The sequence below is a fragment of the Enhydra lutris genome, unplaced genomic scaffold, assembly GCF_002288905.1.
Source record: "Enhydra lutris kenyoni isolate GAN:26980312 unplaced genomic scaffold, ASM228890v2 scaffoldscaffold23, whole genome shotgun sequence".
NCBI classification, from domain to species: Eukaryota; Metazoa; Chordata; class Mammalia; order Carnivora; family Mustelidae; genus Enhydra; species Enhydra lutris.
The window spans coordinates 13,183,992-13,202,792 of NW_019154107.1; the positions used below are offsets into that span (position 1 = coordinate 13,183,992).

The 18,801-nt window shown below is 38.9% G+C and overlaps 1 protein-coding gene across 1 annotated transcript in view; it reads right to left on the bottom strand.

Annotated features, from left to right (window-relative positions):
- The window catches only part of LOC111150534 (dystrophin), a 2,087,545-nt gene that overhangs the window by 315,626 nt on the left and 1,753,118 nt on the right, over positions 1–18,801 (bottom strand). The gene's annotated exons all lie outside the window — the stretch shown is intronic.

An 18,801-nucleotide genomic window follows, 5' to 3' on the forward strand; every position in this document is an offset into this window, starting at 1 on the left:
ATGCATGATATCCAAATGTTCCAATGAACAATTTCTTAAGGGACAAATTCCCTCACTTAGGAGAACAGTTTGTGTAATGTAATGTCTATGTACAAGGACAACATCACTTACTCGGGTATATATGCTGCTTTGACTTGCTTGATCTGGGTAGGTGTTATTTCTCTGGTTCACTATGTTGATAAAACCACTGTTTACACTGACTTCATCTATAACCCTCCAATTCCCTCCCACTCTAAAGAGAAGGAGCCAGTATGTACATTCTAAATAAGAATGGCATTGTCCTGTCAAATCAACCTCAATATCTCACCACTAAAATGTGGTATTGTATGGAATATAAGATTCTTATATAGTACTTAGACAATATAAGACATTGTGATAATCACTCTACAGAACTTAATGTTTTTTAAAAATGGGCATTAAGAATATTATATTAAAGAATCACGGATGTCTTTTGGGAGTGATGGAAGTGTTCTGGAATGAGACAGTGGTGATGGTAGCACAACCTCGTGAATATACAAAACATCACTGAATTGCACACTTCAAAAAAGAGTGAGTTTAAATTTTATTTATTTATTTATTTGAAAGATTTTATTTATTTATTTGATTGACAGAGATCACAAGTAGGCAGAGAGACAGGCAGAGAGAGAGGAGGAAGCAGGCTCCCCACTGAGCAGAGAGCCCAATGCAGGGCTCGATCCCAAGACCCTGAGATCATGACCTGAGCCGAAGGCAGAGGCCTAACCCACTGAGCCACCCAGGTGCCCCCCAATTTTTTTTTTTATTAAGTAAACTGGACACCCAATGTGGGGCTCAATCTCATGGCCCTGAAGTCAAGCGTCACAGGCTCCACCAACAGAGCCAACTGGATGTCCCTGAAGGGTGAATTTTATTGTTTGTGAATTATGTATCAATAAAAAATAAAAATAAAGGAAAACAGAAGAAATCTTTCTGTCTGACCATAGACATGAAAAAAAATCCTATCTGATGTATTCATCTTTATTCAACTTCATGTCAATGGAATGCTATAGGAATCAGTCTGAGAAAGTTTTTATAGGGATAGTAAATATTATTATTCCATTGCCTTATGAATAAATATAGAGATTAAAAGAATCCCATGGATGGAGGTAAAATCCATCAATGTAAATTTGTATCTCTAAAAGGAAATGACCCATAATCACTTTGTTTTGTGTAATAAAAGGTTAGAAAACAGATTTATTTTATTTCATTTTTTTAAAGATTTTATTTATTTGACAGAGAGACAGCGAGGGCGGGAACACAAGCTGGGGGAGTGGGAGAGGGAGAAGCAGGCTTCCTGTGTGCAGGGAGCTCGACGCAGGGCTCGATCCCAGGACCCTCGGACCATGACCTGAGCCAAAGGCAGATGCTTAACTGACTGAGCCACTCATGTGCCCGAGAACAGATTTATTTTAAAGATTCATTTGTTTGAGAGAAAGAGAGCATGTGTGTGTGTGTGCGCACATGTACATGTATGCGGTGGGAGGTAGGGATCCTGAAGCTGACTCCCTGCTGAGCATGGAGTCCTATGTGGGGCTTCATCCCACGACCCCCGAGATCATGACCTGAGCCGAATTCAAGAGTTGTTGACTTAACGGACTGAGCCACCCAGATGCCCCTAGAAAACAGATTTCTTAAATGTCAATGGAGAAACCCGGACAAGGGCAATAATTACAAATGGAGGCATTCTCTTCTGGATGATAACATCTGTTTCTGGGAACCATAGATAAAGATCATATGAGTGGGAACTGGAAATGGGAAAGCATTACAGAGATGGCATGCAGCTAGTCTGAGTCCAACAAAGGTGCAGGTTAACTCTGTCTGCTAATCATCTGTCTTCACCAGTGTGCCTCTCAGCCACTGAGTATCTGGCTCAGTCACATGCAGATTTCAACTCCCTTTGGACTATATCATGCACATGTTCAAATGCCTTTTATTAGAATATTTGGATTTTCACTTCCTCCCCCACCCCCCACTCTGAGTCCCAGACAGAGATTTTAATCCTCCATTGGTGTTTTTGAGGGTGCAGGTGATTAAAAATTAGGGTCCAGTACATATCATTAATCAGAACACTCACTCTCCTACCCACCCTGCCCTTGTAATCATGGGATCGGGTGGCTTCTGGTGTTTTTTTTTTTTTTTTTGTCCCCATCTAGCAATTACTATAGATGTTCTCTTAACTGGTCTCTACTTAAGACTCGGCAGATTAGCCAGTCTTCATGCTTCTGTGAAACACAGTGACTGGGGCTTCCTACAGCCTCTAAATATAATGTTAGAGCTATCTGCTAGGGTGCACGGCCTTCAGCTCTCATTAGTTGAGTTCTCAGTTGTGTGTATGGTCTCGAACCTGATTTTGCTAGTTAGTACTACAATTACATAATTTAATTAAAGATTTCACAAACCAAAGAAATTTAAGTCTAAGAGAAAATAAGCTATTATTTCTATGAAAACCAGCTTAAACCCTTTAGAAAGGTGCTTTAAGAAGAACAAGAGAAGTAAATATTGTTCAGCTGGGTGTAGACAAGGCAACTGTAAAAGATTAGGAAAATAATCTGAAAAATTTAGAAGGGTTCTGTATTCAGAATGCCTTTCATGTTTCCTGATGTGCTCTGTCTACATGAAAGAAACTGGAACTGGAAATCACAAAGTCTTCATCATCATGTGATTTATGGAGAAGTCTAATCAGTGAATCTACACTTAAAGAAGAAACCTTCACACAACATTAAAATCCTGGTTGACTATTTTAAGATCGAATAAAATGTTTAAGACATACTTTTTTACGATTCCCTGATTGAACTGGCTTTTTCAATTAACTATTGAACTCTAGGTTCTGAGCTGGAACAGAGGAAATCTATGATAAATTTTACTACCACTTCCTGACAACCACCACTATTACTACTAGTATTATCATTAACGAAGGGGGGCAAAAAGCACAAGTTTAGTTTAATGTGGATTACATTTCTGTTAGGATCAAAGGAAGCTTTGATGTGGGCAGGGAGAAGGTCAGTTGGTAAAGTGATCATTTGGTGGGAAGTTTCACCCTGGAGGGATATCACAATAGGACCCAGGTCAATACAGGTCTTGTGTCATTTAAGTGGATGTCCCATTGTGTTTGATTATCTTTTTGATATTAGAGCTCTTAATATTACTCATATAAATATATGTTTACATTATTGAACTCTGAACATGAAATATCAAAAAAGCACCATTACCTCTGAACAATATCCCTTGTTATTTATTTATTTATTTATTTATTATTTTTTTTAAAGATTTTATTTATTTATTTGACAGGCAGAGATCACAAGTGGGGGGGGGAGAGGCAGGCAGAGAGAGAGAGGAGGAAGCAGGCTCCCCGCTGAGCAGAGAGCCCGATGCGGGGCTTGATCCCAGGACCCTGGGATCACGACCCGAGCCAAAGGCAGAGGCTTTTAACCCACTGAGCCACCCAGGCGCCCCTCCCTTGTTATTTAAATATGACCAGAATTTCATTAGATTTTATTCTAGTTTGGAAGCAGTGAGTGAGAAAACATGGAAGGGAGCCATTATACTGTGGGTTTTCTTTGAATCACTTAAACATCTGGAATATATTCTCCATGAAAGAGCAAACCAAGTCTAATTTTATTATGACTAGTTTCATGCCAGCAGCATTTTCACTTCATTAAATGTTGTCTGATTATAGATATAAAAGTACTGATTTAGAAGGATATATAAGTCTGATATGTCAAGTTTTTCTTCTTTTTATGAAATTAAATTGGCTGTCAGGTTGTTGCTTATCCTACGTAAAGATTTGTTCCAATATAGATTTAAGATTTTAGTCATCAACGACATTGCAACTAAAGAAAGGAATTATCTATTAACAAGAGAACATCATTTTGGAGGGAGAAGCTTTGGCTTCATAGTTAAGGGACTGTTCTACTGGGTACAGAAGGTCAATTTAAATGATTAGAAAAAAATAAGTCAAGGGATTTGTACTTTGAGGGCCTCTGATTCCTCTATGAAGTATGAAGCAATAGAACTGGCATAAAATCGGTGTTCAACAAGTATTCGTTGAATGAAAACATGAATTCAGGAGAAGTGGGAACATTTGAATTAGGTGTGACAAGAGACCATGACAGAAATTGACCTCAGAAACTAGCGAGGTTGCCAGATGGTGTTGAGGGCCCATTGGAGGCCGAGGACTGACATTTTGTTTTTGAAATCTTGAACCCATCCACCCTATTTTCTCCTTCGCCAACAGTGTTCCTTGCAAGCATGCAGAAAGCAGTGGATCCAGGTTTGGGGTCATGTCAGGTGTCTCTTTATCAGGGACAAGGGAGTTTAAATTTTAGCTGGAATGTCACTGAAAAACATACGATGGAATCTAAACTGGTTAGGAGGGAAGTGAAGCAAGAGGAGGCTTGTAGATGGACAGCAAGTGGGGGAGTAAGTAGTGGTGGAGGTCCAGGACACTCTGAGGAAGGCCACAGTAGGAGCAGCTGCACAAGCAGGCATAGAAGGGAAGAGGCTCTGGGATGCGTGAATTAGCAACGCCACCTAGGAGTTTATTTATAAACTGTGTGACATGATACATATCACACGCACACACATATAAAGTGTTTTATTTATGTATTAATGGGGCCACTGATAATCTGAAAAACTTCCCTTCTTAGGGACATTAAACATTCTTCCTGAAATCTTAACCTACTCATTCATTGAAGTCCCATGTCATGTACCAGAAATTAAAAATTAGTCGAGTCTGATGATGAAAGGCCATTCTAAGGCTATATACACTGGCGGGAGAATTTTTATGTCACAGATACTACTTAAAAGATGAAGTGGTGACTAGTAGCCTTTCTCTCTACAATGAAACTTTACTGAACAAATGTTTGAGAACCAATCCCCTGGAAAACAGTCTACAAAGAGGAGATGTTAGGAAAATCCCAGGATTTTTCACGCTGGGTTAGTAGTGAGAAGGCAATGGGGAGGAAATGGAAGTCATGTCCTGCAAATAAAGGACTTGAGTAGCACTATTAGAACTCCTACATGAGGTGCAGGGAAGTCCTCATGGGACCCAGTTACCCATGAACTGGGGGCAGGTACAGCCCAGCTGTGTTTTGTAGCTTCTGCATTTCTGGATGGCTACATTATCCTGATGGGAATGAGTGCCCGCCAATGGGGCCAAGAGAGTCAAGGACCATATGCTGCTTTGCCTAGAGGATCAGAGGCCTACTGGAGTTTCAAAAATACCTGGGGGACATAAGCTACTCAAATGTCATTGGATGAATAACAAAGAAACACAAGATAAGATGTAGGAAAGCCTTTCATGAAATGCATCTGGCTTGGAGATGTCCATTGTTAACTGTAATTCTTGGCTCTTTACTCTGGTTGGGTTACTGCCTGGTGTGGTGCCCAGGGTGGAGGTTCAGCATTTGTCTCAGCCATCTACTGACTTAGGCTGGGGATTTGGAGAAGCAGAGTCTGAATGATCTTAAGTGAGAGGAGCAGGTAGAGGGGACAAGCTAAGTAAGGATGTTGTCTCAGCTGGAGCCCAACATCAGCTTGATCCCATGGGGAGCTCTGGAGCACAAATATATACCACAGTCTGTTCTATGCTGAGACAAAGGGGTTGTCCTTTTCTACCGCAATCTCAATTGGTTATTGGCCACTAGCTGCCTTCTGGCAGTCTGAGCAGGAAAAAGGTGGTGTAATTTCCCAGGCAAGGTGGCTTCTTTTTGCCTCAGGGAGGTTTTCTGGAAAAGGGTGCAACGATGAGTCTTTTAGCAGCCAACTCTCAGTTGCTGGGGATGAGTGCACCAGTTTAGTGAAGGCATCTGGCTGGGGTGCCTACAACATATACTACATAGATGAACTTCATCCAGTTCCTCAATCTCCTTTACCCTTGAACTTCAGAGGTCAGACACCTTTTTTTGTTTGTTTGTTTTTCTTCAAGAGGCTTCTTAGGTGAATTCTCATTACTAACATTATGAGGCTAGCCCATAGATCTCCAACAAAATGGAGAATAGCCATCCTTTCCATAAGATTAACTCCTTGATCTCTGTCAAATGTTGAGGGAGTGTATGGAGCTGAGACATCCCTCTGCCTTTCATATCACTTTTGCCTCTGGTAGACTTTCTTGACAATAAATTATGCCATTGAAACATGTATTCTTTTTTAACAGAGATGCGACCACATTCCTTTCCAGCATCAGTATTCATTGTGGTAGCCTGAAGGCAAAATAATATGCTGTTTCTTTTCATTGTCTTCCCTGCGTTCAGCTTTTGGGGCCATTTTTGCATGTTTTCATAGTTGGGCATGACCACTTTTGACCAGCAAACAGAATAAGGACATAAATAATGAAACAGACTCAGAACTAATGACCTAGATGTAGCATAATCAGGATGACTTGGAGGGAAGTTAAGTTCAAGTAAAAAAAAAAAAAAAAGCATCCAGATCTTAGGAAAACAATATGAAGTTTGTAGGCATGAAGAAATCTGGGGCCTTTATTTCCCAAACAATTATCAGTAATTATATTTTAGCTACGGGTTTCCCTCAGAGTCACCACACTTTCAAAATTTGTGGCATGCAGAGAATAGCAATTAACTGCTGTGTTTTTCCCAGGAAGAATCCCCGCATTTTTATGAAAAAAGTATCTCTAGTTTTTTTCTCAAAAAAGAACGCACACCCAAACACAAAAGCATAAATTCTTTTTTAACATCTTCTCATTTGCATCCATCGTAATTCTTCATCTTTTTGGACATGGCTTCATTATGAAGCTCATAACCTCAAGGTTCTGAAAGTAAGAGCTGAATTACAGCTCTACTACACTAATAATGTCTACCTCCTTTTTTATGCATGTTGTTCATTTTGCCTTCACAGATATAAATTAGGAATGAGGAACAAGACAGAATTGATCATGAAGGACAGGTTTTTACTTATAAGAACAAGTGACTTTAATTTCCTTGGAAACTTGTTTCTGTAATCTTAACTGTGACTGCTAATTATTTTCTCTTCACAGAAAAAAAAAGCAAACAAACAAAAAAAACCCACAACAAACAAACAAACAAACAACCCATTTCCAGCTTTCCATAGCCTTTGCATGACATAGTTAAAAGACCTAAGAAGGTAGTTCACCCTTGTTCTGCAGAGGCTCAGTGCAAAACATGCACAATTAAAATAAAAAGGTCCCTAATGAGTATAAATAAATCATTTAAGCAAGCCATGTTTTTAGGCTGCTAAGGAAGCAGAAGAAATGCCAATATTTTGTATCTGAGAAATTTTAATTATATGTGACAAAACATCAGGCGAAATGTCAGTTAATGAAATCTGTTTACTTATTTAAAAATAAGTAATAATCCATAAGCCATTAAAAATATCAACCACAAGGACATTGATATTCAAATTCAGGAGTTATTTTAGACAGCTTAGGTTTTATAGTTAACAGGTTTTTTGGATTTGCAAACGTTTCTGACAATCTAAAATGTTCATGGTCTGTGTCCACAATTACTACTGCCACTGCCCGTGTCTTGTTCTCACCTTTCCCGACATGGCTCACACCTCCCTGGAAGGCAGTGGTCCTCACTTAAGAGCATGTCTCATCGTTACTGCGGAGCATTTGTTAACACAGAGCCTGCAGGCTCCTGTCCCCAGTGTTCTATTTGTTTGTGTGTTTCTTTTATTTATTTATTTATTTGAGAGAGCAAGAGAGAAAGAGAGAATGAGAGCACGCGGGGTGAGGGGTGGGAAGAAAGAGAGAGAGAGGTAGAGAGAATCTGAAGTGGACTCTGCACTGAGTTTGGAGCCCAACGCAGGGCTCGATTTCATGACCCTAAGATCATGACCTGAGCCAAAACCGAGAGTAGGACGCTCCACTGACTGAACCATCTGTGGGCACCCCTTGTCTCCAGTGTTTTTGATTCCACAGGTCCAGGGTGGACTTGAGAAGCTGGCATTTTTGACAAGAACTTGCAAGGTGCTGTGTTCCTAGAACTCACCAAATTTATTCTTGGCTTAGACCCTTTGTGTATGCTGTTCCCTCAGCCTGGAGTTTTATATCTGTACTCTCTGCATGGCTGGCTTTCATTCATGAACCTCAGAGCTCACTTAATGCAACTGTGAAAATGAGCCCATCCCTGGTTTCCCTATTTAAAGAGGGCTCTTCCTATTTTTCTCCCTCTTAGCCCCCTTTCTTCTTGGCCCAGATGGCAATTTCAAAGTGTATATACATTTGTCTATTTATTAATTCATCATCTGTCCCACCCCAAGATCCTAATCTTCATTAAGGCAATTCTATATAATTTTTTCACCAGGGTATGCCTGGATGCAGCACATGATAATCCCTCAATACATTTTTACTAAAGAATAAACAGTTAAGAGAATTGAGCTTTTTTGCATTAATTACTAATACTTCACACCAATGGGTATTCTCAAATTGCTTCATCACCACAGTTTCCAATAAAAATCTGACAGCGAACTCCTAAATAAAATAAGTCAGCTTAGGGGCACTTGGGTGGCTTAGTCAGTTAGGCATCTGCCTTCAGCTCAGGTCATGATCCCAGGGTCCTGGGACTGGGTCCTGCATCGGGCTCTCTGCTCAGCAGGGAGCCTGCTTCTCCCTCTCCCTCTGCCACTCCCTCTGCTTGTGCACTCTCTCTCTCTCTGTCAAATAAATAAAAAAACTTTAAAAAAAAGCCAGCTTATTTCCTTCAGCTTCCATAACTGAATTCTTTAGATCTGTTACTTGATTTATGTTACGTTGGAGCCTGTGTTCATTTCTGACATGTCTCTAAGCCTCTGAGCAAGAACACAACATTCTAGTTTTGGGTGCTGACCAGAGAGTTTTCAGAGAAATGGAGCAAGTGGGAAAAATTGAGAAGTAATCTATTTAAGGAAAATATGTTCTGCTGATGGTGATACACCTTGGTGTAGTCTTCCAGAGGGCACTGTGTCAAGGCTGAATGAAAACGTTAAGAACACGTATTGCATGGAGCATTGGGTGTGGTGCATAAACAATGAATTTTGGAACACTGAAAAAAAATAAAATTCAATTAAAAAAGTATTAGATAAGGCATGCAAAAAAAAAAAAAGAATATTTATATAGGAAAAGATAACAAGCTCCATCCCAGGGTTTCCATGTACAATTGTTGTACAATTGTAGAATGTTAGCCCAAAAGGGCCAATGGGGCTGAAATACAATCTGAGCTCCACTGCTAAATTGGTGAGCCTTGGCACAGGAGGCTATCTCTTCAAAGACACAGATACCTTACTCTACTTTGCCCAAAAACTACTTCATAAATGTTGGCGTTGAGATCAGGGATGACTTGTGTCTTTCGCTCACTCTCTTTGTCTCCCTCCTCTTCTCTCTCATGTTTGGGGTTTTCTACTAGAGAAAAAAATTCATTTACAACTATTTGCATGCATTTCATCTTGTGTAGAAGGGGAATAGGGACACGGGCACATCAGGACTGTTGCGAAGATGAATGAGAAGTTCGGGTCTATTTCTCCTGTACTCCACCTACAACCAGTTAAGCAGTACCTCAGGCAATTTGGGGAACACAAAGTCTCCCAAGGTCTTATTTGGTCTGCTTCAGGGAGACTTTGCAAAGCAGAGGGTAGTAAGCTCGTCCCTGAGAGCCACAGACTTAGATCCTTTCTCAGGTAGCTGTCACATTGGAGTCAACTTCAAATATTCCCCTGTGGTGAAGGAGTGGAATCCTGTCTTTCCTCCCTCCTCCATCATGTAGCTTTATAAGGTTTCCTTGAACTAGACATAGAACTGATAAACAAAAACTGATATGGTAAGAGGAAGAAAGATACTTGTTCAGAGCTTGAACAAAGGGTAAGAAGTAGGAAAGCTTAATGTGTTTGGGGAAGGACAAATAGTCTTTAATAAGGTGAAACATGAAGTACAGGGCAGTTGTAGAAGACTAATCATGGGCATTTTCTTTTCTTTTAATAAATATTTTATTTATTTGTTTGTTTGCCTAAGAGAGCGCAAGTGGGGGAAGGAGTGAAGGGACAGAGAATCTCAAGCAGACGCCACACTCAGCTCAATGCGGAGACTGGCTGGGGATCTATCCTACCACCCCAAGATTGTGACCTGAGTCAAAATCAAAAGTGTGACACTCAAGTAACTGAGCCACCAAGGCGTCCCTCATGGGAGTTTTCTGGGAGCAAGGTTGTAGTGGGTATGAATGAGTAGCCTTTGCAGGGCAGATAAGGGAGGTTTCTGCAAAAGAGAACTATCAGGGGCGCCTGGGTGGCTCAGTGGGTTAAAGCCTCTGCCTTCAGCTCAGGTCATGATCCCAGGGTCCTGGGATCAAGTCCCAGGGTCCTGGGATCAAGTCCCGTATCGGGCTCTCTGCTCGGCAGGGAGCCTGCTTCCCTCCCTCTCTCTCTGCCTGCCTCTCTGCCTACTTGTGATCTTTGTCTGTCAAATAAATAAATAAAATCTTTAAAAAAAGGGAACTATCATATTCTCAGCAACTGTTTTAATTAGATTTCATTACTACTCAGCCGAAAACTCTTATTTTATATCTACTATGTACGACCCATATACGTACTGTGCATATACTATGCAATGGAAAATGGGACTCCTGCCAGAGATACAAAACTATGTGGGTTATGGAAAGAACAATGTAATCATGCTATGAGAAGTTGTGTCACTGGGGTTTGCAAAGTGCACAGGAGACTGAGGCAGGGTGGGAGCAATTCCCTGAGTAGATAAGGAGGGCAATAAAAGAAAAGTCATGTTCTCAGGGTGTGGTATGTTCATCTAGAAAATCCCAAGTAGACCAGTGTAAGCCTGTGGTCATTTCAGAAAGGAGAAAAGAATGAAAATGAGTGTCTGTAGATTTGGGCAAGAAGTAACAATGGCTCAAATTAGAATGGTGACCAATGGGAGCAAATCATCTGTAAAATAATATGTACAGTTCTTATGTATCTGAAAGAGACTATTCTGTCCCTCACTTTTGTGCAAGTTTATTTATTCACTCATGCCAAGAAATACTATTGAGCACCTATTTATGCCAGGGAATATTCAAGCACCAGGGAAATGGCAATGCACAAAAGAGACCACGTTCCTATAACCGTGCAGCCTAACTCTAAGGGTTATGATTTTATTTAAATGATGATTGTTATTATACAAGGCTTATAAAGAAACAAATCCCAAGCCAAAACTTACCCATAGCTACTAAATGCCACATTTTTGACCAAGTAAATGCAGGACAGAGTATGGTATTGTCTTGTATGTAGTGGTTCCCAAGAGACACTTTTTTTCTGTTAAGACAAATTAAACTACCTTGGCGTGTATGAATAATAATTAATAGACAAATGTAGGGTTGTGGGGTTACCTGTGTGATATGCTACACCTAGTTTGCTTTATACTGGGCACAATTATTTAATTTTAGTTCCATGGGGAAGGTAATCACTATTGAAACAAAATGAATTTTTGCTGAATTGATTTTCCATTCAATATATTGTTATCAACTTAGAAATATGAAAACAGAACTGAGCCAGAGATGTATATAAATTTTCAAAGAGCTGAGATAAAAATAATTAAATGGAAGAGGGCCGAGAAGGATTGTAAAATGCACTTCAGTATCTACTTTTCTTTTCAGATTATTGTAGCTCCTGAGTTTAATAAATGGTTTTAGTCTTTCCAAAATACCTTTCTTTCCTACAAAGAGAACAACAAAAGACTAAGATATGAAATGAACATAAAATAGATTCTCTTCCTCAAAATCAATGCGACAGTATGTCTAAGAATCAGACTGGTAAATTTTTTACAATGGTTCATCTTCATTTCATTATATCCCTTGGCTAAAAAGAAAGTCTTACGTATTTGCTTGCAAGCTATGTTGTCCCGCCAGAAACATTAGTGGCTATTATTATTATCATTATTAAAGACTTTATTTTATTTTAAGGAGGGGGAGAGGGGCAGAAGAGAGAGAGAGAGGAGGGACACAAAGAGTGAGAGAGGGATAAGCAGACTCTGCACTGAATGTGGAGCCTGATGTGAGGCTCGATCTCATGACCCTGAGATCATTACCTAAGCTGAAACCAAGAGTCAGATGCTTAACTGACTGAGCCACCCAGGCACCTGAGTGGCTATTATTTTTATCTCAATATATACATGTGTGTGCAAAAGATCTAGCCTCTTAAGTGGAACCAAGAATTGACTCAGTTCTCCCTGTTTTTCACATTATTGAGAACTTTCATTTTTCAAGATATTCCCCTGATTTTTCTGATAACATCTTAAAATAAGAGCTAAATTCATAGCTTGTTGTGTTCTGTTCTGACAACTGCTATCATGATAATGTCCACTTAAGTATGTGTGAATGATGAATAAATTACTACTTACACAAATGTGTCTAAGTGTCAAGCTAATCAACGTACTTAAATATTATTTCAAACAAAACAAAACAAAACAAAACAAAACCTCAAAGTCATTGGCCAAACCTAGCTTTAAGAAAAAGGTGATTAGTATTCAAGTAACAAAGACATCACACTTTAATAGTAATAGATTTTTGCCTTTTTCAAAAGAGGAGTATGACAGCATCCTCAAAAATCTGAGTGAGTGATGCTGTATCGATTATTTAAAGGAGAATACTGTTTCAGTTGGAAAAAAGGCTTTAAAATCTGAAAAAAACCTTTTCACTAAGAATTCAAGATTTTTTTTGAAAGTCAAAGTGGGTCAGATTTCATTAAGACCCATCTTGCATCTGACACTCAACCCCAACCCCCAGGCAATTTCAACACTGAGACAACCTTGGAAATGTCTTCTTTCAACCTTTATAACAAAATGTCAGGGTGCTTCCAAAGGTAATATTTTATTCCCTGTGTGAGCCAAAGGATCAATGGAACTTATGCTCATTTGTTTAGCTTATGTTTCTTTTAATTTTATGCTTTCCTGGATGCACAAAAGTTACCATTCTACTGGGAAACCCTTGTGGTGATTCTAGTAACCGGGTTTGTGTAGGCTGATAACAATGAACCATTCTCTGGCTTTAGCCTTGTCCCCGCTAGAAATATGTTGACGTTGACAGCAAACTGACAAGAGGAGGGGGAAGTGGGTGAAATGTTGTTGTATGTGGCCTACTTGTCCTTGGGATGCACAAAAGCCTTAAACCACGGGGTGATTAAATGGTAATTATTTAATTAAGACCTAATAGGATTTAAGTTCACAGCAATATATAGATGCCAAACTGGGTTAAAATGTTTTAAAGTGGGAAGATCAGTCGGTAAGATGAAACTCAGTGCTGCTTTGTCACTGGTTCTGAAAAACAAACCAATATATACTGCTTACTTCCTACATTCACTTGAGTTTTTCTACTTAATTACTATACTTTGGCATATATGGTTGAAAAACTGACTTTATTCTCTTTGCCAACTTGTTTAATGCCATGTTAAGATCATGATGATAGGATCTGAATATCTGGTAGGAAAAAGTTCTCAATTAGCCCACTGAGTCCATAATAATGTGGAATCCCAGGGAATAAGACTTCTAAAAACATGTGCTTTGAAACAGAACCAGCAGGCTCTTTGCTGCCTGAAGAAAAAAATTCACCATAAAAATCGATTCTTTAAAAGGAAATAGAAATCTATATTAGTGTTAGATTCTCCAGCCTCATTCTGGTTAAGAGAGTTTGACATTTCAGGACTGAATACACCGTGGAAACTTAATAAATATTGAAGTTTACAAACAAAAACATAACAATGATATGTGGACCAATTTTTAAAAACATTGAAAATCAATGTGCCCTTACTCTGCCTAATTCAGTTAACTCAATTATTTAATGTATACTTGATTTGAGTGGGTTTATACATAGTTATTTCAATTTCACATTGAACATTAATCAAATTACTTTTAATGTAACCCCCGCCCCTACTCCTGCCAGGAACACAGAATAAAGGGGAAAGTTTGTTTGGAATGTTTCTTTTTTAATATCAAAGCATATTTGAAGACAATTGTTTCTATTATATTTATCCCATGATTCTTTGTACATATACCACTCATTCCACACCATAACAATGAATTTTTTTTCACAGGCATTTAATGAACTGATTTTGCACCACCTTTGGGGGAAAAAAAAATCCCCCTTCCCCAGTCACTGCAGTTCATTCTACTTCCTGCTTTCTCCCCATTGCTCTCCCAGTACCACCTCATATCTGTCTCCATCTCCCCACACATATATCCTCCTCCCCTGAACACAGAGCCTCAAATGGGGTGACAAGTTATGAAATGTAGGAGTCCTGTATAATCTACCCGGTATTCATATCTAACAAGCAGGTTTTCATTTTCAAAAGTTGAATAGTCCCAACTATTCTGAAGGTCTTCAATTTCAGAAACTCTATATTTACTTATACTCTGTATGTTCAGCAGGAAATTCTGAGAATTTTTTTGAAGATTTATTTCATTTACTTTAGAGAGACAGGGAGACAAACAGAGAGCATGAGCTAGAGGGGCAGAGGGAGAGGAAGATGATCTGAGAAGAATGTTTAAGTTTAATTGTTGTCATTGGTGAATGTGATAACATGTAGACAGAGTTAAAAATTATGTGACTAAATATCTTAATTTTGAAGTATCAACAGTGGTAAGGCAATTTAACCTCTAAATCATCTGAAGCAGCCCCCAAATTGTCTGAGTGCCAGTAAAATACTAATAGGAAAATTGGAATAAATAATCGCAAATGTCTTCCACAAGAGAGACTCAGAAAGGGTAGGTCATTATTCATTTCAAGGTTTCTGAGTGAAACTATGCTCTCTACCTAAGCTATCAGTCACTATCACAGAAGGCCATGTGCCTGCATTCATTTTTGAATTAAATGTTCTGGATGTTGATAAATACAAAAGAATAAGTGATATATTTATGGAAGAATTATTGATGAACTGATTATTAACAATAAACAAAATATTTATTGTATATATTTATATGTATAATATTTATATGTATATATTTATTGTATATATGTATATATTATATATTATTTTATATATAATTTGTATATAATTATATATTTATATATAAATTATATATATTATTTTACATATATGTATGTATGTATATGTGTATATATATACATACATATATATGTATGTGTGTGTGTATATATATATGTATAAATATAACAGCTTCACAATGGAATGGTGGTTCTTTTTTTTGTTTTTAAGATTTATTTATTTATTTGACAGACAGAGATCACAAGTAGGCAGAGAGGCAGGCAGAGAGAGAGGAGGAAGTAGGCTCCCCACTGAGTGGAGAGACCGATGTGGGGCTCAATGCGGGGCTCGATCCCAGGACCCTGGGATCATGACCTGAGCCGAAGGCAGAGGCCTTAAACCACTGAGCCACCCAGGTGCCCCTGGAATGGTGGCTCTTAAAGTGTCCCTGGAATAAGAGCATCACCATCACCAGGAAACTAGTTAGAAATGCAGCTGTGTTCCAGAACCCCTGAATTGGAAGCTCTGGGTTTCCATAAGCCCTCCAGGTGATTCTGATGCTCACTAAGGTGACAACCACAGCCATAGAAAATTCTTGACATTCTCAATGACTATGTCTCAGTAACTCAAGTCTTCAAATGCATAAATATCTGATCAATTCAGACACTTATAGATTACATATCTATGAAGCCCAAGTCACTTATGAAGTCATTTTCTTACTAACAATCATCCCTTTTTTAGACCTTTTCATTAACTCTTCTCTTTCTTTTTTTTTTTTTGTTTTGTTTTTTTTCTCTTTCTTTTTAAAGATTTTATTTATTTATTTGACAGAGAGATCACAAGCAGGCAGAGAGGCAGGCAGAGAGAGAGGAGGAAGCAGGCTCCCCTAGAGAGCAGAGAGCCCGATGCGGGGCTCGATCCCAGGACTCTGAGATCATGACCTGAGCCGAAGGCAGCGGCTTAACCCACTGAGCCACCCAGGCGCCCCTAACTCTTCTCTTTCATTATCAATTCCAGTAAGTACCTAGGAGGTGGGGCAGAGGGAAGCTAGATTTTTCATGAAGAAACAAAATCTTCATTGATTCTAGATAATTATTGCATGGGCAAGAGCTAAACAGCATTAAGAAGGCCACATCGAGATGCAGAGGCTGAATGACTTACAAGGGTCCCTGGACGGTTGTAGGAGACACTTTCCCTGGTCTGGGCATCTGTCCTCCCTGCAATGACTAATGGCCACCAGCATCTCATGGCTGCCTCTCTTCTTCAGAAAGGTGACCTCTGCTGATGGGAGCCCCTGAGCCCAAGAAGCAACACATATTCCTGGCTCAGGAGGTAACTTCTGTCTCCAGTAGTGGGCCCCAGTCAACAGTGTGATGGAGCAGAGTTCAACAGTCCACTGTGTGTTTCTCTTCCCAATTCTGCATTCAGTGAGATTACGTTGGTAGCCTGAATCTGCCACAGTGGGATTAGGGACCCCACCGTTGGAAAATGCTACAAATGAGCATTCACTCCACCTCAGAGCTAACTGATCCATATTTACCAGCATACTGCCGGCCACTCCCCCAGGGATTACCTGGGGTGTGAAAGGACATCCCTGTTGTGCGGTGTGTATGCCAGCACTCTCTCTATGTGGATCAGGACACAGCCAGATTTGGCTGGAGGTGGCATACTTGCTTGGCTCTTCTTCTCCCTTATTATGTTTCCCTAACTCCCATACAGGCTTCTCCTGAACGCACACTCTTTATAAATCAATGTGCACCCAGACCCCTGTTCTCAGGGTCTGTTTCCAGGGAACGTGACCTATAACAGAAGTAAAGTCATTAGTTAATTGACTGCTGCACAGAAGCCTCAAAGAATACGTGCTCAAAATTACAAAAAGCTTCTTTAAGTCATGGACCTTGTGGGTCATAGTGATCAGATAAAAACTGCAAAAGATAAATTTGAAATGGCAAGGATCTACTCTTTGTGGATGTGTATAAAAGAAAGAAGCTGATGGAAAAAGATGAAGGCTGCCTGCACAAATTGGGCATTTTTTCATATCACGTTTCTCAAATTATGTTTTCATACCCATGGGTAAATGTCCTGGGGGATTCATTCACTTAAGATTTTGGAGAAAACCACTTCCATATTCAAACAGAACTAATACCTTATGGAGAAGATCACAAAACCGACATGAGATGTAAAAAAATAAAACAAGAAACTTCAAAGGAACTTCATGCTCCTGGTAAAAGGAGGTAAGCAGGTGGGAGGGGAAGATAGTAGGCTTCAACTCCTTGGCCATTAAGAGAAGAGAAGTAGAAGAGTTTGAGAAGCACTCTGTAAAATGTAACTGAAAATATTATTTTAGTATAAAATAACCTTACTATGAAAAAAATGGACTCTTCCTATTATGAAAAAGTTAACCGTCTTCAAAGCATAGGGTTACATTAGTCTCATAAGCACATGTGTTCCCATAATACCCAGAGAACTGGGTTTACCAAGAACAATTATTCAATGCCATTGTTTAACCTCATTAATATAAGGTTGTATAAGCCAATAACATTGGTGCCTATGTTCCCCGTGTAATTCTGAAAATTGTAATAGCCAAATGTGACAGCAGGAGCCTATTCCTTGGGTTGTTTGTTCTCAAGTCATGCCTTCTTGTGTTTACAGTAGGAGAGTAACATAGTTGTGAACTTTAAACTTGTTATGACTTTGGTAGACACCAAAGGAGAATGAAAATATACACTCGCTATGTGCTTCCATTTTCTAAAGGAACTATGGAATGTCAGGTAAAACACACATTTCCAAACTGTTTCTTGTTATGTGGTACATGCATATAAATGCACAAGCTAATATAAATTCTTGTTCCCTCGGCTTGTTGCCGTATAATAATATGTCGAGAAAAACTAAGCTGCCATTAATATGACCCCCAATACAATTTTATTCATGAAATAAACATTCATACTCCATAATGACATCAGACTTCTCTGGGTATAGGTTTTAACCATGTCATGAATGAACGAACGAATGACTGAGTTTCAAGATCCGTTAATGCTGACAGTCTATTACTTAAACTTTTGAAGAGTCTTTTTATGATCTAAGACTCTTGAGGAATAGTATTTATAATTATAACCAGCCACAAACAAAGCTTCTGTAGTAAATCCTCAGTAAACAGGATTGGCATATTAAAGGATCAGGTTTTGATATGCTTGTTTTCAAATAGTAGGAAGGATGACATTCTTTGGAGAAATTTTTATTATCTAATTAAATACTTCCTTAGCAGAATAATGTCAGATGAACTCATTAGCTGAACATTTTGATTATCCATGTTCTCCTAAATATCCCATGACCAGAAGAGGAGCTGTACAGCTCTGATTTAATGCAACAACAATGGTAACCAATTCTAGCTCTTTTATCACAGCCCATCAAAGGAATACAAAGAAGTCCAAATTAAAATAAGTTCAATAATAAAAAAAAAACCATGTTCCTCTTCCAACTGTTCTAAAGCCTTTCCCTATCTTTAAGCAAAGTTCACTCAGTAATTATCTTATTTATGAAAGTAAAAGCAGAAGGATGTTTCTCTTACTAAATAAAGGCCTTTATGCTTTGAAAGTAGATGGCATCTCAAAACAGTCAAAAAGAGAGCGTGTTGAATGTCATCAACTCATTTCCTCCCACCCACTGTTTTAAATCGTTTGCTCAGTTCCAATGTATACTACACTTACATAAGTTGTTTATGAAGAGCCAAATTAATAGTCTTTGCAATTGTTTTCGTTGGAATTTGGAGAGCTGACAAATGAATTAGTAGAAAATGGCAATTCTACATGAATTAGCTTTTAAGTCTCCCTAAGAGGCTGATGCAGAACTTAATAAGAGACTTATTAGGAG